This window comes from Ranitomeya imitator, chromosome 2, assembly GCF_032444005.1.
Source record: "Ranitomeya imitator isolate aRanImi1 chromosome 2, aRanImi1.pri, whole genome shotgun sequence".
Classification (NCBI taxonomy): Eukaryota; Metazoa; Chordata; class Amphibia; order Anura; family Dendrobatidae; genus Ranitomeya; species Ranitomeya imitator.
In genome coordinates this window covers 33,718,870-33,740,935 of record NC_091283.1, presented here as the reverse complement: position 1 = coordinate 33,740,935, position 22,066 = coordinate 33,718,870, and positions in this window count along the sequence as shown.

The following is a 22,066-nucleotide window of genomic DNA, read 5'->3' as shown; positions in this document are numbered from 1 at the left end:
TTGCGTCTGTACATAAATATTTAAAGGAGTTGTCCAGCAAGAAAAAATATTTAAAATCAGATCATAATGAAGTACAAAAAAAAAAAAAAAATCAATAAAAAAAATCGATAAATACTTTCCTCACTGGTCCTGTTCTGATCCTGCTCAATCCCCCAGCAGTTTCATCTTCCTGCTTCAGTGATGACTTCTCCCCACAGGAATATGTGACTGCAGCAGCTGCAGTACACTGGCCAATGATTGTCTGCAGTGGTCACATGTCTCTGTAAACAAATATCATCCCTCAACAAGAGATATAACCTAGCGGAGGACTGACGAGTAGCAGTGGCAGAATAGCAGTAGTGGGGGATCAGTGAGGTATGTTTTGGGGGGGTTGTGAACATCATAGTGAAATATTTTAAAATAACTTTCCCTTTGACGGACAACCAATTTAACCCATTTGAGCCAATAATTTAAAATTTAAAAAGTTGAGTCACCATGTACACGTTTTACATTAAGCATCTTATACTTCAGAGCTGAAATCTCCTTGAATTCCAATCTGGTTCAATGTCTGGACAGAGCAAGTTCATAACCACACTGTGGACACAGCTCCAACTGCAGCAGCTGCACTCACAACTCAAGAGCTGAACTCCTATTGCTTCAACTGCACCTCCATAGACGAGGACAGAGGAGGCGTGAGGCGCTAGGGTCAGAGATCCTTCTTCTCCTAGTGTCTACGTAGATCAGAATCAGCACCAACTGTCATATCCTCCCAGTAGTGTAACATTCTATCTGTGATTTCAGACTTTTGAGTAAGTAATGGTCGGTCCAGGAGGAGAGAGAAGTGGATCTCTCTGATAAGCTTCTTATTTTCATGTGTGCTGTTGATTTATGGAAAAGAAATTAAAATAACAGAAGTAATTAAAACAAAGGCTTCACTTCCCAGTTTCACCACGTTCGTTTACGTTACATCAGTTGAAATCTATTATACAGAAAAAATGGAGTAATGTCGCAACAAATATTTTAGTAAAAATGTATAAAATTTATTAAATATACCTCAAAATTACATAAATCAATAATACCAATAAATAACATCAAGCTTTAGAATCAGGTCGACATGTGGCAGCGGTGTCCGTAACAGTTAAATCATCAATGTCGATATAGTATCATCATTTAAATGTGTGTCAGAGTAAGTGGGGGAAAAATATCCTATAACACAATATTCCCGCTAAAGTGCACATAAGAATTCTTCGATCCTCAAACAAGCCCCCAAAGCCCATAGCTGTCTATAAGCGCTTACCCATGATGAATAAATAGAGCAGGACCCGCGCCACGCCGCTGTCGGCACACTCCCCCCGCTGTCGGCACACTCTCCCCGCTGTGGGCACACTCTCCCCGCTGTGGGCACACTCTCCCGGCTGTCGGCACACTCTCCCCGCTGTCGGCACACTCTCCCCGCTGTGGGCACACTCTCCCGGCTGTCGGCACACTCTCCCCGCTGTCGGCACACTCTCCCCGCTGTGGGCACACTCCCGGCCCCGCATTCAACTGTACTGGCGTCATAGACGCCAGTACAGTTGAATGCAATGATGGGGAGAGAGCGTCTGCTGTCGCTCCCTCTCCCATCATTCCCCGCTCTGTCTGCCGCTTACACTGCGGGTGCGCAATGACGTCATATCATCGCGCACCTGCTATGTGACCGGGCGGGCAGACTGCAGCTGCTGAGACCAGAGCCAGGAGCAGCACGGGGCAAGAGGAAAGGTGAGTAGAGTCAGTGTTTTGGTTTTTTATTATTACATGGCATGGCTGCATTACATTCTATGGGGACTGGCTGTGTTACATTCTATGGGGGCTGGCTGCTTTACATTCTATGGGGCTGGGCTGCATTACATTCTATGGGGGCTGGCTGCATTACATTCTATGGGGGCTGGCTGCATTACATTCTATGGGGACTGGCTGCATTACATTCTATGGGGGCTGTGCTGCATTACATTCTATGGGGGCTGGCTGCATTACACTCTATGGGGACTGGCTGCATTACATTCTATTGGGGCTGGCTGCATTACATTCTATGGGGGCAGGCTGCATTACATTCTATGGGGACTGGCTACATTACATTCTATGGGGCTGTGCTGCATTACATTCTATGGGGGCTGTGCTGTATTACATTCTATGGAGCTGTGCTGCATTACATTCTATGGGGACTGGCTGCATTACATTCTATTGGGGCTGGCTGCATTACATTCTATGGGGGCTTGCTGCATTACATTCTATGGGGGCTGTGCTGCATTACATTCTATGGGGCTGTGCTGCATTACATTCTATGGGGGCTGGCTGCATTACATTCTATGGGGACTGGCTGCATTACATTCTATGGGGGCTGTGCTGCATTACATTCTATGGGGGCTGGCTGCATTACACTCTATGGGGACTGGCTGCATTACATTCTATGGGGCTGTGCTGCATTACATTCTATGGGGGCTGTGCTGTATTACATTCTATGGAGCTGTGCTGCATTACATTCTATGGGGACTGGCTGCATTACATTCTATTGGGGCTGGCTGCATTACATTCTATGGGGGCTTGCTGCATTACATTCTATGGGGACTGGCTACATTACATTCTATGGGGCTGTGCTGCATTACATTCTATGGGGGCTGTGCTGTATTACATTCTATGGAGCTGTGCTGCATTACATTCTATGGGGACTGGCTGCATTACATTCTATTGGGGCTGGCTGCATTACATTCTATGGGGGCTTGCTGCATTACATTCTATGGGGGCTGTGCTGCATTACATTCTATGGGGCTGTGCTGCATTACATTCTATGGGGACTGGCTGCATTACATTCTATTGGGGCTGGCTGCATTACATTCTATGGGGGCTTGCTGCATTACATTCTATGGGGACTGGCTACATTACATTCTATGGGGCTGTGCTGCATTACATTCTATGGGGGCTGTGCTGCATTACATTCTATGGGGGCTGTGCTGCATTACATTCTATGGGGGCTGGCTGCATTACATTCTATGGGGGCTGTGCTGCATTACATTCTATGGGGGCTGTGCTGCATTACATTCTATGGGGCTGTGCTGCATTACATTCTATGGGGGCTGGCTGCATTACATTCTATGGGGACTGGCTGCATTACATTCTATGGGGACTGAGCTGTAATGCTGGATACAGCTGTAATTATATGTTATATAGTCGTGTTACACTCCCCTCACTTCTTGTAACCTACAAGTATACAAAGATATTATACAGTCACCATGTGACAAGTGGGCCTGTGTAACTTAAAAGGCCAGGGCTGAATTTTAGTCCCAGTCCGGCCCTGCTTGAATCCAACTCTGAACTGGTGAATGTGCCTTTGCCCCCTATTTCGGCCAGATGTACCACCTTTCCCCCCTTGTCTATATGTCCCCAAGTGGAGATCTTCACTAGATTAGTTGCAAATGATTTGAAAAACATCAGCAACTATAAGAAAAAAGATAATTTAAATTTGTCAAGCCTTGAGTGAGATTCAGGAATGGGACGACGTGATTATCAAACCAGCGGACAAGAGGGGAAATTTGGTCATCTGGCCGATGGAGAAGTATGAGAAGGAAGCTATGAGACAGCTGTGGAACAAGGATACATATGCACAGCTGCCTTAGAGTCCCCTATCTAATTTTCAGGGCCAATTACACAGGATATTGGAAATGGCCTATGAGAGGGGCATAATTACTAAGAAAGTGTTGGGTGGACTTTTGGTACACTCTCCGGTAATACCCACATTTATCTTCTCCCCAAGATCCACAAGCATCCTGTCTCTCCCCCAGGGTGCCCTATTGTCTCTGGCATAGGAGGGCTATGAGATGCGACCTGTAAATTCATTGAATAGTATTTACATTCACAGGTCGAGACGCTGCCCTCCTATGTCAGGGACACCACTGACGTCCTGAGGCGTTTGGATGGCCGGTTCGTGGACACGGACATGGTTCTTGTTACGGCAGATGTTGAGTCGTTGTATACCAGCATCCGCCATGAGGATGGTCTAAGGGCAACGTTTTTTTTTTATTGAGACAAGTAATCTTGAAGCTGATGTGCATGAGTTGGTGTTGGAGTTGCTGGAATTCATCCTGACTCATAATTTTTTTACTTTTAAGAATCATTTTTTCTTACAGAAACAAGGGACTGCGATGGGGGTGGCATGTGCGCCCTCTTATGCAAACCTATTCTTGGGATTTTGGGAGAGGGGTATGTTTGTGGAGGGCGCACATGCCACCCCCCAGATTCTCGGATTATACAGATACATCAATGATGTTCTCTTCATATGGCGGGGCCCAATTTCAGAGCTACATACTTTTATGTCGGGATTGAATCACAATGACTCAACATCTATCTCACGTACACTTACCATCAGAGAGAGATCTCGTTCCTTGACATTTTACTTAAAGTCCAGTAAGATGGTACAATAGACACTAACTTGTATCGTAAAGAGACCTCGGTTAATGCTCTATTGCATGCATCATCCTCACATCCACATTCCACGATCGGAGCCATCCCTACTGGACAATTCCTCTGTGCAAGGAGAATATGTACCACTGATACACTTTTTGAAGAGCAGACTGTGGATCTTGGGGAGAGATTTAGACAAAGGGGCTATAGTAGAAGGTCCATAAAACGAGGGTACATGAGAGCTAAAAAAGCCTCCAGAGGTGATTTGCTGGGGAGTAGGAGGAAAGAGTCAACTGCTAAAAAGGATGTTGAGTTATTAAGATATATCTCAACTTGCAATCATAGATGGGATAGTATTCCCCAAATCTTGAATCACCATTGGCCCATGTTAAAGACAGATCCTGTGCTGTAGAGATGCCTTCCACAACGTCCCCTGATGACGGCGCGAAGAAGTAATAACTTAAAAGACATTTTGGTTAAAAGCCATCATGTGGCTAAAATTCCTGATTATTTCAAAGCTGTCAAACCTAGGATAGGTTTCTATCCATGCGGTGATTGTTTGGCCTGCAAAAACTTGAAGTGGGCCATGTCCTTCACGTCTTCGGATGGCCAGAGGGAGTACAAGATCACGGAACACATCACTTGTAGTATTACATTTGTGGTCTACTATGCGGTGTGTCCCTGTGGTTTGATTTACATCGGCCTGACTTCACATGAATTACGCATTCGTTTACGTGAACATGTTAGGGATATTGTGGCCGCCCAGGACATGGAGGATGTGAGTTCCCTCAAGCCGATTCCAAAGCATTTTAGACTTAAACACAATTGCAATCCAGACAACTTACGAGCTTTGGGAATTGATAGGATTCGGTTTAAACGAGCAATTGAGTTTTAGCTCATTCTTATAGACAGATTTGTCTCCAGACTTATTCTCCTTGTTTTAATGTTTATGTGTGTCTGTTTTTATTAACTAATTTCTTATTTTTATTATTATTATGTATTATCTTTAGTTTCATAAAGGAACATGTACTTCAGCTCGAACTAAGAAAGATCTTTTTGGGCCAACCATGAGATGAATATTGCCGTCTTTGTTTATTTTTTTATGGGTATTTATATGATTATTTGTTTTTTGTAACTTTATGTCTTGACACTAAGTTAATTGTTTCTGATATGCTCATTGATGTATATTGGATATATAAAGGCATTTATATTGTTTATGTATATTTAGTCACGGATTTAATGATCTTTAAATACTTCATGTTGTGAGCAGTCAACTATGGTTAATTATAGCTATAGTTATATGGTTGTATAACATTAATGAGCACATACTGCACTCGGTATATATTACACGGTATTACACTACTATGGGTTGGTGGCACATGATTCACTTACTTGATTTTGCTCTTTGGGGTCCTTGCGCGCATGTCTCCGGTTTACTACATTCCGGAGCATTGCCGATGGCATTGGGGGATGATGCATGCGTGTCAGTGACATTACATTGGCATCTCTGGCACATGGCGTCATTGGACCTTGCCGGAAGTCATGCTACCTCCGGCGCGTACTCCGAGATGGCGGACACCTGTGATAAGGGTATTTATATCATGGCTTGGCACATTGAGCATTACCGCATTCTGAAGAAAAGGCTGCGAAACGCGTATTGACAGCGGCGTAGGCGGGTTCTGTTCTATTTATTCATCATGGGTAAGCGCTTATAAACAGCTATGGGCTTTGGGGGCTTGTTTGAGGATTGAAGAATTCTTATGCGCACTTTAGCGGGAATATTGTGTAATAGGATATTTTTTCCCCCACTTACTCTGACACATATTTAAATGATGGTACTATATCGACATTGATGATTTCACTGTTGCGGACACCGCTGCCACATGTCTACCGGATTCTAAAGCTTGATGTTATTTATTGGTATTATTGATTTATGTAATTTTGAGGCATATTTAATAAATGTATACATTTTTACTAAAATATTTGTTGCGGACATTACTCCATTTTCTCTGTATAATAGTTCTAACCAGGAGTGTCCTATATAAATGTGCTATAGACCTTACCGCAGGGTGTTTGGTCTATGGAGCTATATATTACTGATGGTTCCAGTGTTCGTTTATTTTTATCAGTTGAAATCTAACAGCAACAGCTGCATTCCCCATAAGCCGCAATCCCACATAAGCCGCACAACAACCACATGACATTAAGGTATCCGTGAGTCACAGTAGCTTAGATGTTTAACTTAACTTTCTCGCCAACCTACCCCCTTTCTCCAAACTCTTTTTCAAGTACCTGTTGCGGTGACAATTGTTAAATAAAAACTTTACACTTTACACTGAAATTGGATTAAATGGCCACAGCAGCCTTTTATAAACATTTAACAAAATGATTTAACAATAAAGTCCAAAAAGGGGGGTGTGGTCCTCGAAGCCCCAAACGCCTAATCGTAAGTATCCAACAGCCCACCGTGGCCCCAGGTCAAGTCTTACCCCCAGCCGCTAAGCACCAGCTCTGGGGCAGATGATAACCAACCTGTCTGAACCACTAAACAATTGACGGGTCCCTTGATTAACCCTTCCATAGGATTGAACAGACCCTGTCCAACCGAAATTCCTTAGGGGAGTCCAGGACCTCGTGAGATCCCCCCCCCCCTACCAATCCACCATTTCCATTTCCACCAACTTCGAGGACCTTCCCTGCCATGACATGATTACGAAATTTGCTAGCAAAGTGTACAAACCCAACCAAATCGACTCTAGCCATCTCAACCGCCACACCAGCATGATCTGAACTGCAACTAAAAAAGACAGGGAGGGTGGGTTGGCGCTGTTTCTGTCTGGTGAGTACCTGACTGGATGACTCACCGATATGGCTACCCCCCTTTATAAGCCTGCCTTTTTCAAATCCCTCTGTCCCCTCCCCATCAGTGACTTCATCACCCCTGCATTCACATTAACCCCCTATTTATCCTCTGTACAAAAAGCTCCTTAATATCCCACGTCTCCTTGTCATGTCGGCCTCCCCTTGAAAGGCCGGTGGCCCAGTACGGCCTCACTAGAGTCCAAATCATCGCAATAACCGTAGTCCGACCTCGAATGTCACACAGTCATTAGGACAATTAATGAATCACCTGAAGAGCTGCACCGCACCTCGACTGCTTATGACAGCCCAGGCTGCAAATATTCAGTTTATGATTTTGCTAAACTTCATAAATGAGTAATAAACTGCTGTAATATCCGAGAGAAAGTGACACTGATTTATTAGTTTACTACAATGTAATAGAGAATTACATGGTATATAATAATAATAGAGAGCGTCACTGATTAACGATAGTGCCAAAAGTCTAGATGTGGACTATCTATCTATAGTCTATCTATCTATCTATCTATCTATCTATCTATCTATCTATCTATCTATCTATTATCTATCTATCTATCTATCTATCTATTATCTATCTATCTATCTATTATCTATCTATCTATATATCTATCTATCAATCTATCTATCTATCTATCTATCTATCTATCTATCTATCTATCTATCTATCTATTATCTATCTATCTATTATCTATTATCTATCTACGTATAAAGAGAAAACACAGTAGTTTGACAATAAATGGTTTCTGCCAAACACTAACCATGACTGGAGAAAAAGTTTTGGTGTTATCATTTATTTTCTCTGAAAAAAGGCCAAGGAAGCAAAAATACTTTCCGGGTAATGTAGATAGATAGATAGATAGATAGATAGATAGATAATAGATAGATAGATAGACAGACAGTGGGTATGGAAAGAATTCAGACGCCTTTTGAGCTAGTACAGCCATGAGTCTTCCTGGGAAGATTTGGGGATCCTCTGCCATTCTTCCTCGCAGATCCTCTCCAGGTCTGTCAGGTTGGATGGTGAACGTTGGTGGACAGCCATTTTCAGGTCTCTCCAGAGATGCTCAATTGGGATTAGGTCAGGGCTCTGGCTGGGCCGGTCAAGAATGGTCACAGAGTTGTTCTGAAGCCACTCCTTTGTTATTTTAGCTGTGTGCTTAGGGTCATTGTCTTGTTGGAAGATGAACCTTCGGCTAAGTCTGAGGTTTTGAGCACTCTGGAAGAGGTTTTCATCCAGGATATCTCTGTACTTGGCCGCATTCATGTTTCCTTCAATGACAACCAGTCGTTCTGTCCCTGCAGGTGAAAAACACCCCATAGCATGATTCTGCCACCACCATGTTTCACTGTTGGGATTGTATTGAGCAGGTGATGAGCAGTGCCTGGTTTTCTCCACACACACCACTTAGAATTATCACCAAAAAGGTCTATCTTCATCTCATCAGACCATAGAATCTTATTTCTCATAGTCTGGGAGCCCTTCATGTGTTTTTTAGCAAACTCTAATGCAGGCTTTCACATGTCTTGCACTGAGGAGAGGCTTCCGTCAGGCCACTCTGCCATTAAGGCCCGACTGGTGGAGGATTGCAGTGATAGTTGACTTTGTGAAACTTTCTCCTATCTCCCTACTGCATCTCTGGAGCTCAGCCGCAGTGATTTTTGGGGTCTTGTTTACCTCTCTCACCAAGGCTCTTCTTCCACGATTGCTCAGTTTGGATGGACTGCCAGGTCTAGGAAGACTTCTGGTAGTCAGAAACCTTTTCCATTTAAGGATTATGGAGACCACTGTGCTTTTAGGAACCTTGAGTACTGCAGAAATTCTGTTGTAACCTTGGCCAGATCTGTGCCTTGCCACAATTCTGTCTCTGAGCTCCTTGGCCAGTTCCTTTGACCTCATGATCCTCATTTGGTCTGACTTGCACTGTGAGCTGTGAGGTCTTATATAGACAGGTGTGCGCCTTTCCAAATCAAGTCCTATCAGTTTAATTAAGCACTGCTGGACTCCAATGAAGAAGTAGAACCATCTCAAGGAGGATCACAAGGAAATGGACAGCATGTGACTTAAATAGGAGTGTCTGAGCAAAGGGTCTGAATACTTATTACCATGTGATATTTCAGTTTTTCTTTTTTAGTAAATTTGTAAAAATGTCTACATTTCTGTTTTTTTCAGTCAAGATGAGGTGCAGAGTGTACGTTAATAAGAAAAATATGACGTTTTTTGAATTTACCAAAAGGCTGCAATCAAACAAAGAGTGAAATTAAAGGGGTCTGAGTATAGATAGATCGTGGCCTGTATTAAAACTTTTCCACTGCTGAGTCATTAAAAACTCGTCATTGATAGTCAATCAGTGATAACAGAAAATACACACATTTTATGACAGACAGAATATTTCTGTAATGAGGTTGGAGATAAGTTCCCGACATTCCTCTTTACGGTGTGTGTAAGCACATGACTCCATTAGTAATTTTCTTTGGGAGATACTATGACGATCTGCCGTTTATGCTGCTTTCCACACCTACAATCTGGTTCTCCAGGTTCGGTGACAGGTCTCAACCTGACAAAGTCATAATAACACATCCACCCAAAATAACAAACCTTTCCATATGTTGATGATCGCTCATGATGATGGATAATTACACAGATATTCTATAGATACACAGTGAGGTGACAATTAGCAAGCAATCCCCGTGTACTGATGCATGAGCTCCACCACATCTCCTTGAAGGATCATCAGTGGTTCTGTGTTTCTGGAGCTCATCAGTTTCCGTCAATAGTCCTTAGTCATTACTAGTTTCTCGTCTTAGTCTGAAGTATCAGAAGGGGTTAGCGACAATCAGGACGACGATCCAGACTGCCCTTAAAACCCAAGGAATGGAGATATCCAGTCTATGACATCAGCTCTGTTCTCCATTACATAAGACGGCCATATTATAATTTTGGAACATGTAGAAAGTGGTAGATTTTCTTCTCTTCTCTTCAGGATTTTCTGAGGACCCATTTTGGTCACCAGCACCGCGAGACCCCAATAGTGTTTGTGACTGAAGACAACTCAGATCTTCAGTAGTTTTGGACCTCAACATAGAGGACATGGACCCGGCAGGATCCAATCATGACCTCCAAGTATCCACATGGCCTAACTCTGCAGCAGTCAGGAGACATGGAAGTACTCTGACACTGGAGATCTGTGCGGTCTCTACCACCTAATAATTATGGGGTGGGTTCTGCATTTCTGAACTACAGGACTGAGGACGTTCCTAGTAACCTGTCCATAACACACAGTTTAACTCTCGTAAACCGATGCTGCTACCTCTACCCCATCCCTACTATCACCACCATCATCAATACCTCCACTACTACCTCCGCTATCACCACCACTAACCCCACTACCGCCTCTATACCCAACACCATCACCACTGCTACACTCACCACAACCCCTACATCACCACCAATACACACACCATCACCACCACCACCAGTACACCCACCACCAGTACATCTATCTCCACTACACCCATCACCACCACCAGTACACCCACCATCACTATATCCACTCCCATCTCTATCCCTAGCACGATCACCACTGCTACACTCAACACAACCCCTACCATCACCGCTACTATACCCACCGCCACCAATACACCCACCACAACCCCTACATCACCACCACTACACACACCATGACCACCACCAGTACACCCACCACCAGTACATCTATCTCCACCACTACACTCATCATCACCACCACTACACCCACTATCACTATATCCACTCTCATCTCTATCCCTAGCACGATCACCACTGCTACACTCAACACAACCCCCACCATCACCGCCGCTATACCCACCGCCACCAATACACCCATCACCACTATCATCTCCACTCTTACCAGCACCACCTCTATCCCCAGCACCACCACTTCCACCACCATCCCATCCATCACTACTGGGCTTTTCCTGTACGGTTGGCAGTCGTGTGTTCCGCAGCTCTGGCTCTTGGCTTCTTTTCTCCAAAGATAACACACCTGCAGGGCACAATCTAACCAGTAAATATATTTTATTATTCTTTTGATCTGTCAATCAAGGAACTGAGTGAGATTAGTTCTGCATAATGTAATCACATTAACTCCTGCATTTCCCCTGCCCTGGAGGCTCACTTTATAATATAAAAGGCTCCATGGTAAAGTAAATCCTGTAATTGTGCGAAATAACAATATAGAAGAGCTGAAGACGCTTCTCACTGAGATAGGTATTTTTAGCGGAGTTCATTAGACTCAATAATGAGGACTCATTCTGGACTGTGCAACTTAGGGCCCTTATAGAGCTTAACTTATTGCTCTGGGGACACTGGGCAAAAACGTAATAAAATCGCACTGGTCATTTTTAGCCTGCATGTGATAGGTAGAGGAATTGTCATGGATCCTGCTTCTATAATTCCGTCTCCAATGTACATGGTCCAAATGTTCACATACTGTATTAGCTAGGTGGGATATCCTGCAAGGGGGGGGGGGAGGGGGAATACGTTATGATAGTTTTCTTTGTTAATTCTAATGCAGTCCCATGTAAACCTTAGATGTCACCTCAGAACTAGTGTTGAGCGATACCTTCCGATATCGGAAAGTATCGGTATCGGATAGGATCGGCCGATATTCAAAAAATATCGGATATCGCCGATACCGATACCCGATCCCAATGCAAGTCAATGGGACCAAAATATCGGAATTAAAATAAACCCTTTCTTGCCTTGTAGGTTCATTCTACATGAAGGAAAACAACTAAGAATAATGCAGGATGTATTTGGGGAGTTGGCGGAGACATTAAAGTCATAGAGGTTTAGCCCAATCAAATAGAATAGCATATTTTTTTTTTTTTAAAGACGTTCGGAGTGACAAAGCTATTGACTATGTAAATTTTTTTTTTATTTTGTCAGATATTGATGTCTCACTATTCCACGCCCCTCCCCTTCTTTTTTTTTTTTACTTTTCCCACACTTTAATCTTCTTCATCATCAGCATCTTTGACATCAACTTCTTCACCTTATTCATCTTCTTCTTCATCTTCTACCTATTTTTTTTTTTTATTACGTTCTTCATATTAATTTTATTCAACTATTATTATTCTTCCTATTCTACATATTCTTTTTATTCCACTGTTATTATTCTTCCTATTCTACTTCTTCATCATATTCTCATTTGTGACAGGCATTCCCGTAGTTGTTATCTATAAAAGTTGGAAGATTACACCTTCCGTTCTGCCAGTCACAAAAGTTACATTTGTCCGCGTTCAGTTTGGCCTGCAGCATCAGGCTTTATCCAGGGGCACCACGAGGAGGAACGGACTCACCCCCATACACTGCTTAGTCTTCTTCTGCATATAATTTAGATAATATCTTTTGCTCTGATATTAAGTCTTATGCTTAATGTTCTTCTGCTCTTTGTTCTGCAGCCTCTTGTTCTTCTGCTTCTCGGTCTTCCATGTCGTCGTCTCCAGGGTCGTCGTCTCCAGTGTCGTCATCTCCGCCGTCGTCGTCTCAGCCGTCGTCGTCTCCGCCGTCGTCGTCGTCGTCATCGGGGTGGTCTTCCGGGTCGTCGTCGTCGTCATCGGGGTGGTCTTCCGGGTCGTCGACTTTAGGGTCTTCAACTTGGAAATGTAGCAGAAGGTACAAGAAGGCTGAGAAAATGCCAAGAACCAGCTGATGGAACTGGAACTCGGATGGCTACCCGAAGGTTCAAGAGCCTATGGAACTACCGAGGACCAGCTGACGTTACTGGAACCCGGTTACTAAGCAGGAGGTACCCGTGCTAAAAAGCACTACCAAGGACCGCCTGACGTTGGCGGAACTCGGATACCCAGAAGGAGGCACCTAAGCCAAAGGCTCTGCCCGGAACCAGCTGACGGTACTGGAACCAGGATGGGGAGCAGAAGGTACAAGAGAAAAAGACACTGCCGAGAACCAGCTGATGGTGCTGGAACCAGGTGGTGGACCTGAAGGCCCACAGGAGAGGAGAGAATAGCTAGGCCGCGAGGCAGCCGCAGTTACCGAACCCCAACAGTCCTACAGGGGGAGCTGGGCCTACTGGCACTACAGAACCAGCCTTGACTACCAGTTCACGCAGCCCACATAGGAAGCTCCTAAACTGGAGGCACCCTGGAGTTGGCTAACCCGACCGCACCACGACGGGGCAAGCATAGGCGTCTCAGTGAGCTTGACACAACCCGGAAACAGCTGGCGGTGCTGAAACCAGGCTTGGCACGAGGGAGTACCTGTGTCAAGAACACTGCCGAGAACCAGCTGGCGGTGCTGGAACCCAGATGCGTTGCCCCAGTGTGCAAGAGCCAATGGCACGACCGAGGACCAGCTGGCGGTGCTGGAACACGGTTACTAAGCTGTAGGTGCCCGCACTTAAAAGCACTACCAAGGACCGCCTGACATTGGCGGAACTCGGATACCCAGGAGGAGGCACCTAAGCCAAAGCCTCGGCCCGGAACCAGCTGACGGTGCTGGAACCAGGTGGTGGACCCCAAGGCCCACAGGAGAGGAGAGAACAGCTAGGCCGCGAGGCAGCCGCAGTTACCGAACCCCAACAGTCCTACAGGGGGAGCTGGGCCTACTGGCACTACAGAACCAGCCTTGACTACCAGTTCACGCAGCCCACATAGGAAGCTCCTAAACTGGAGGCACCCTGGAGTTGGCTAACCCGACTGCAACACGACGGGGCAAACATAGGCGTCTCAGCGAGTTTGACACACCCCGGAAACAGCTGACAGTGCTGAAACCAGGTTTGGCACGAGGGAGTACCTGTGACAAGAACACTGCCGAGAACCAGCTGGCGGTGCTGGAACCCAGATGCGTTGCCCCAGTGTGCAAGAGCCAATGGCACGACCGAGGACCAGCTGGCGGTGCTGGAACACGGTTACTAAGCTGTAGGTGCCCGCGCTTAAAAGCACTACCAAGGACCGCCTGACGTTGGCGGAACTCGGATACCCAGGAGGAGGCACCTAAGCCAAAGGCTCGGCCCGGAACCAGCTGACGGTGCTGGAACCAGGTGGTGGACCCCAAGGCCCACAGGAGAGGAGAAAACAGCTAGGCCGCGAGGCAGCCGCAGTTACCGAACCCCAACAGTCCTACAGGGGGAGCTGGGCCTACTGGCACTACAGAACCAGCCTTGACTACCAGTTCACGCAGCCCACATAGGAAGCTCCTAAACTGGAGGCACCCTGGAGTTGGCTAACCCGACCGCACCACGACGGGGCAAGCATAGGCGTCTCAGTGAGCTTGACACAACCCGGAAACAGCTGACGGTGCTGAAACCAGGCTTGGCACGAGGGAGTACCTGTGACAAGAACACTGCCGAGAACCAGCTGGCGGTGCTGGAACCCAGATGCGTTGCCCCAGTGTGCAAGAGCCAATGGCACGACCGAGGACCAGCTGGCGGTGCTGGAACACGGTTACTAAGCTGTAGGTGCCCGCGCTTAAAAGCACTACCAAGGACCGCCTGACGTTGGCGGAACTCGGATACCCAGGAGGAGGCACCTAAGCCAAAGGCTCGGCCCGGAACCAGCTGACGGTGCTGGAACCAGGTGGTGGACCCCAAGGCCCACAGGAGAGGAGAAAACAGCTAGGCCGCGAGGCAGCCGCAGTTACCGAACCCCAACAGTCCTACAGGGGGAGCTGGGCCTACTGGCACTACAGAACCAGCCTTGACTACCAGTTCACGCAGCCCACATAGGAAGCTCCTAAACTGGAGGCACCCTGGAGTTGGCTAACCCGACCGCACCACGACGGGGCAAGCATAGGCGTCTCAGTGAGCTTGACACAACCCGGAAACAGCTGACGGTGCTGAAACCAGGCTTGGCACGAGGGAGTACCTGTGACAAGAACACTGCCGAGAACCAGCTGGCGGTGCTGGAACCCAGATGCGTTGCCCCAGTGTGCAAGAGCCAATGGCACGACCGAGGACCAGCTGGCGGTGCTGGAACACGGTTACTAAGCTGTAGGTGCCCGCGCTTAAAAGCACTACCAAGGACCGCCTGACGTTGGCGGAACTCGGATACCCAGGAGGAGGCACCTAAGCCAAAGGCTCGGCCCGGAACCAGCTGACGGTGCTGGAACCAGGTGGTGGACCCCAAGGCCCACAGGAGAGGAGAGAACAGCTAGGCCGCGAGGCAGCCGCAGTTACCGAACCCCAACAGTCCTACAGGGGGAGCTGGGCCTACTGGCACTACAGAACCAGCCTTGACTACCAGTTCACGCAGCCCACATAGGAAGCTCCTAAACTGGAGGCACCCTGGAGTTGGCTAACCCGACCGCACCACGACGGGGCAAGCATAGGCGTCTCAGCGAGCTTGACACAACCCGGAAACAGCTGACGGTGCTGAAACCAGGCTTGGCACGAGGGAGTACCTGTGACAAGAACACTGCCGAGAACCAGCTGGCGGTGCTGGAACCCAGATGCGTTGCCCCAGTGTGCAAGAGCCAATGGCACGACCGAGGACCAGATGGCGGTGCTGGAACCCGGTTACTAAGCTGTAGGTGCCCGCGCTTAAAAGCACTACCAAGGACCGCCTGACGTTGGCGGAACTCGGATACCCAGGAGGAGGCACCTAAGCCAAAGGCTCGGCCTGGAACCAGCTGACGGTGCTGGAACCAGGTGGTGGACCCCAAGGCCCACAGGAGAGGAGAGAACAGCTAGGCCGCGAGGCAGCCGCAGTTACCGAACCCCAACAGTCCTACAGGGGGAGCTGGGCCTACTGGCACTACAGAACCAGCCTTGACTACCAGTTCACGCAGCCCACATAGGAAGCTCCTAAACTGGAGGCACCCTGGAGTTGGCTAACCCGACCGCACCACGACGGGGCAAGCATAGGCGTCTCAGCGAGCTTGACACAACCCGGAAACAGCTGACGGTGCTGAAACCAGGCTTGGCACGAGGGAGTACCTGTGACAAGAACACTGCCGAGAACCAGCTGGCGGTGCTGGAACCCAGATGCGTTGCCCCATTGTGCAAGAGCCATTGGCACGACCGAGAACCAGCTGTCGGTGCTGGAACACGGTTACTAAGCTGTGGGTGCCCGCGCTTAAAAGCACTACCAAGGACCGCCTGACGTTGGCGGAACTCGGATACCCAGGAGGAGGCACCTGAGCCAAAGGCTCGGCCCGGAACCAGCTGACGGTGCTGGAACCAGGTGGTGGACCCCAAGGCCCACAGGAGAGGAGAGAACAGCTAGGCCGTGAGGCAGCCGCAGTTACCAAACCCCAATAGTCCTACAGGGGGAGCTGGGCCTACTGGCACTACAGAACCAGCCTTGACTACCAGTTCACGCAGCCCACATAGGAAGCTCCTAAACTGGAGGCACCCTGGAGTTGGCTAACCCGACCGCACCACGACGGGGCAAGCATAGGCGTCTCAGCGAGCTTGACACAACCCGGAAACAGCTGACGGTGCTGAAACCAGGCTTGGCACGAGGGAGTACCTGTGACAAGAACACTGCCGAGAACCAGCTGGCGGTGCTGGAACCCAGATGCGTTGCCCCAGTGTGCAAGAGCCAATGGCACGACCGAGGACCAGCTGGCGGTGCTGGAACCCGGTTACTAAGCTGTAGGTGCCCGCGCTTAAAAGCACTACTAAGGACCGCCTGACGTTGGCGGAACTCGGATACCCAGGAGGAGGCACCTAAGCCAAAGGCTCGGCCTGGAACGAGCTGACGGTGCTGGAACCAGGTGGTGGACCCCAAGGCCCACAGGAGAGGAGAGAACAGCTAGGCCGCGAGGCAGCCGCAGTTACCGAACCCCAACAGTCCTACAGGGGGAGCTGGGCCTACTGGCACTACAGAACCAGCCTTGACTACCAGTTCACGCAGCCCACATAGGAAGCTCCTAAACTGGAGGCACCCTGGAGTTGGCTAACCCGACCGCACCACGACGGGGCAAGCATAGGCGTCTCAGCGAGCTTGACACAACCCGGAAACAGCTGACGGTGCTGAAACCAGGCTTGGCACGAGGGAGTACCTGTGACAAGAACACTGCCGAGAACCAGCTGGCGGTGCTGGAACCCAGATGCGTTGCCCCAGTGTGCAAGAGCCAATGGCACGACCGAGGACCAGCTGGCGGTGCTGGAACACGGTTACTAAGCTGTAGGTGCCCGCGCTTAAAAGCACTACCAAGGACCGCCTGACGTTGGCGGAACTCGGATACCCAGGAGGAGGCACCTAAGCCAAAGGCTCGGCCCGGAACCAGCTGACGGTGCTGGAACCAGGTGGTGGACCCCAAGGCCCACAGGAGAGGAGAGAACAGCTAGGCCGCGAGGCAGCCGCAGTTACCGAACCCCAACAGTCCTACAGGGGGAGCTGGGCCTACTGGCACTACAGAACCAGCCTTGACTACCAGTTCACGCAGCCCACATAGGAAGCTCCTAAACTGGAGGCACCCTGGAGTTGGCTAACCCGACCGCACCACGACGGGGCAAGCATAGGCGTCTCAGCGAGCTTGACACAACCCGGAAACAGCTGACGGTGCTGAAACCAGGCTTGGCATGAGGGAGTACCTGTGACAAGAACACTGCCGAGAACCAGCTGGCGGTGCTGGAACCCAGATGCGTTGCCCCAGTGTGCAAGAGCCAATGGCACGACCGAGGACCAGCTGGCGGTGCTGGAACCCGGTTACTAAGATGTAGGTGCCCGCACTTAAAAGCACTACCAAGGACCGCCTGACGTTGGCGGAACTCGGATACCCAGGAGGAGGCACCTAAGCCAAAGGCTCGGCCTGGAACCAGCTGACGGTGCTGGAACCAGGTGGTGGACCCCAAGGCCCACAGGAGAGGAGAAAACAGCTAGGCCGCGAGGCAGCCACAGTTACCGAACCCCAACAGTCCTACAGGGGGAGCTGGGCCTACTGGCACTACAGAACCAGCCTTGACTACCAGTTCACGCAGCCCACATAGGAAGCTCCTAAACTGGAGGCACCCTGGAGTTGGCTAACCCGACCGCACCACGACGGGGCAAGCATAGGCGTCTCAGCGAGCTTGACACAACCCGGAAACAGCTGATTGTGCTGAAACCAGGCTTGGCACGAGGGAGTACCTGTGACAAGAACACTGCCGAGAACCAGCTGGCGGTGCTGGAACCCAGATGCGTTGCCTATTAAAGATTGTCTTCCTAGAGCCCCAACTAGCGGTGTTGGAGCTAAGGGTAAGCAGGGGGAGCAGAGTGTAGGCCGAAGCCTGCACTGGAGGCAGCTTTGTGTCTGCGTTGCGTTTGCAGGACACTTTGCCGGCTACACAGTGGGGGAACAGCTGGCGTTGCTGAACCCCACTAACACAATGGGGTGTGTTTTTCTCTGTGCAGCTAGCACTTGCGGTCAAAAACTAGCGATGTTAGAGCCCGTGTTGAAGCAGGAGGAGGAGGAGAGGAGCAGAGTGTAGGCCGAAGCCGATTTGAACCAATTTCAAAGGAAACCTTTAACCCCCCCCTCAGGTGTTACAAAGTACAAGAGACACACCTTGTGCAGTATTAATGCTGCACAAGTGAAAGGTTGCTCTATTAATTTGTCTACTTGCACACGCTGAATGAAAGACGTACACAATTTAGCCCATTCTACAGTCAAACTGTAGTGGATGCGTGACTTGGCTTTTTAAGGAGACGCAGCACAGGTGTCCCAAATAACGACTTGGTGCTTGGCGCAGCTTCCTGAGCGTTGTTATTTGCTGTACAGGAGTCTGCGCTCTTGTGTTATCCCTTGGCAATGCCCTGTTAGAGCTGCCCGTCTTATGACCTAATTTCACGTTGGCCGGTGCGGTTAACGATGGCCATAAATCCCAGACCCACAGTGCCTTTTCATAAAGTCACACTGCGGTGCTGTGATTCGTGGCCTTGAGCAGTAAATATTTTGGCCGCTCACACACGTCCTTACACCTGCTTCAGACTGGGCGGCCTCTGCTGATCCCTTCTCGCATGCCGCGGCCATGAGGCTGCACAGTCTGAAGAAGGCGGAAGGAGATGAGTTAAGACAATTGAAGATATGCACTGCTCGTGCCCATCAATCACACCCTCGCAGTCAAAATAAGACAACGAGGAGCATTGTTTCAGGCAGGGCGGACGCACAGGCAAAACAAGCCAACCAATGATGTCAGAAGACGGGAAGCGCTACCAAGGGGGGTGCTGCGTATCATTAGAAAGGAAAGTCACACCTCAGGGACAGTGGAATGGTCTGAATGAGACACATTTTGTACGTTTTGAGTTCCACGTGGGCAAGGACAAAAAGTCAGCCACCTTGTACAAATGCAGCAGTACTGCTGTACAAGGTGGCTGTTATACATAGAAACACCTGGGGGTGGGGGGCAGGCTCCCTTCAATTTCAGTTCATGTGCCTGCGTGGCGTTTGCAGGACACGTTGCCAGCTACACAGCAGGGGAACAGCTGGCGGTGCTGAACCCCACTAACACATTGGCTGGTGTTTTTCTCTGTGCAGCTAGCATGTCCGGGCAGAAACTGGCGTTGTTTGAGCCCAGGGTCAGCAGGAGGAGGAGAGGAGCAAAGTGTAGGCCGAAGCCTGCACTGGTGGCAGCTTTTGTTCTGTTGTGCCAGCGTGGCTTGTGCTGAACACGTTGCCGACTACACAGCAGGGGAACAGCTGGCGTTGCTGAACCCCACTAACACATTGACTGGTGTTTTTCTCTGTGCAGCTAGCAGTTCCGGGCAAAAACTAGCGGTGTTTGAGCCCAGGGTCAGCAGGAGGAGTAGAGGAGCAGAGTGTAGGCCGAAGCCTAGTTGAACCAATTTCAAAGGTTACCTTTAACCCCCCCCTCAGGTGTTGCAAGGTACAAGAGCCACACCTTGAACAGCATTAATGATGCACAAGTCAAAGGTTGCTCTATTTTATTTTGCTCCTTGCACACGCTGAATTAAACACGTACACTATTTAGCCCATTATACTGTCAAACAGTAGTGGAGGCGTGACTACTAGTCTTTTTAAGGAGACGCAGCACAGGTGTACAAATTTACACCTAGGTGCTGTGCGCAGATTCCTTACCGTTGTTATTTGCAGTACAGGAAACTGCGCTCTTGTGTTATCCCTTGGCAATACCCTGTTAGTGCAGGCCGTCTCATGACCTCATTTCATGTTGGCCGGTGCGGTTAACGATGGCCATAAATCCCAGACCCACAGTGGCTTTTCCTAAAGTCACACTGCGGTGCTGGGATTCGTGGCCTTGTGCAGTAAATATGTTCGCCGCTCACACATGTCCTTACACCTGCTTCAGACTGGGCGGCCTCAGCTGATCCCTTATCGCATGCCGCGGCCATGAGGCCGCACAGTCAGAAGAAGGCGGAAGGAGGGGAGTGAAGACAGGGGAACATATGCACTGCTCGTGCCCATCAATCACACCCTCGCAGTCAAAATGTATGAGACAACGGGGGGCGTTGTGTCGGGCAGGGGGGATGCACAGGCACAGCCAGCCAACCAATGATGTCAGGAGACGGGCAGCGCTAACAATGGGGGTGCTGCGTGTCATTAAAAAGGAAAGTCACACCTCAGGGACATTGTAATGGTCTGTAATGAGACACATTTTGTACTTGTTGAGTTCCACGTGTGCAAGGAGAAAAAGTCAGCCACCTTGTACAAATGCAGCAGTACTGCTGTACAAGGTGGCTGTTATACTTAGAAACACCTGGGGGGGTGGGGGGCAGGCTCCCTTCAATTTCAGTTCATGTGCCTGCGTGGCGTTTGCAGGACACGTTGCCAGCTACACAGCAGGGGAACAGCTGGCGGTGCTGAACCCCACTAACACATTGGCTGGTGTTTTTCTCTGTTCAGCTAGCATGTCCGGGCAGAAACTGGCGTTGTTTGAGCCCAGGGTCAGCAGGAGGAGGAGAGGAGCAAAGTGTAGGCCGAAGCCTGCACTGGTGGCAGCTTTTGGTCATTTGTGCCAGCGTGGCTTGTGCTGGACACGATGCCGACTACACAGCAGGGGAACAGCTGGCGGTGCTGAACCCCACTAACACATTGACTGGTGTTTTTCTCTGTGCAGCTAGCATGTCCGGGCAGAAACTGGCGTTGTTTGAGCCCAGGGTCAGCAGGAGGAGGAGAGGAGCAAAGTGTAGGCCGAAGCCTGCACTGGTGGCAGCTTTTGTTCTGTTGTGCCAGCGTGGCTTGTGCTGGACACGTTGCCGACTACACAGCAGGGGAACAGCTGGCGTTGCTGAACCCCACTAACACATTGACTGGTGTTTTTCTCTGTGCAGCTAGCAGTTCCGGGCAAAAACTAGCGGTGTTTGAGCCCAGGGTCAGCAGGAGGAGTAGAGGAGCAGAGTGTAGGCCGAAGCCTAGTTGAACCAATTTCAAAGGTTACCTTTAACCCCCCCTCAGGTGTTGCAAGGTACAAGAGCCACACCTTGAACAGCATTAATAATGCACAAGTCAAAGGTTGCTCTATTTTATTTTGCTCCTTGCACACGCTGAATTAAACACGTACACTATTTAGCCCATTATACTGTCAAACAGTAGTGGAGGCGTGACTACTAGTCTTTTTAAGGAGACGCAGCACAGGTGTACAAATTTACACCTAGGTGCTGTGCGCAGATTCCTTACCGTTGTTATTTGCAGAACAGGAAACTGCGCTCTTGTGTTATCCCTTGGCAATACCCTGTTAGTGCAGGCCGTCTCATGACCTCATTTCATGTTGGCCGGTGCGGTTAACGATGGCCATAAATCACAGACCCACAGTGGCTTTTCCTAAAGTCACACTGCGGTGCTGGGATTCGTGGCCTTGTGCAGTAAATA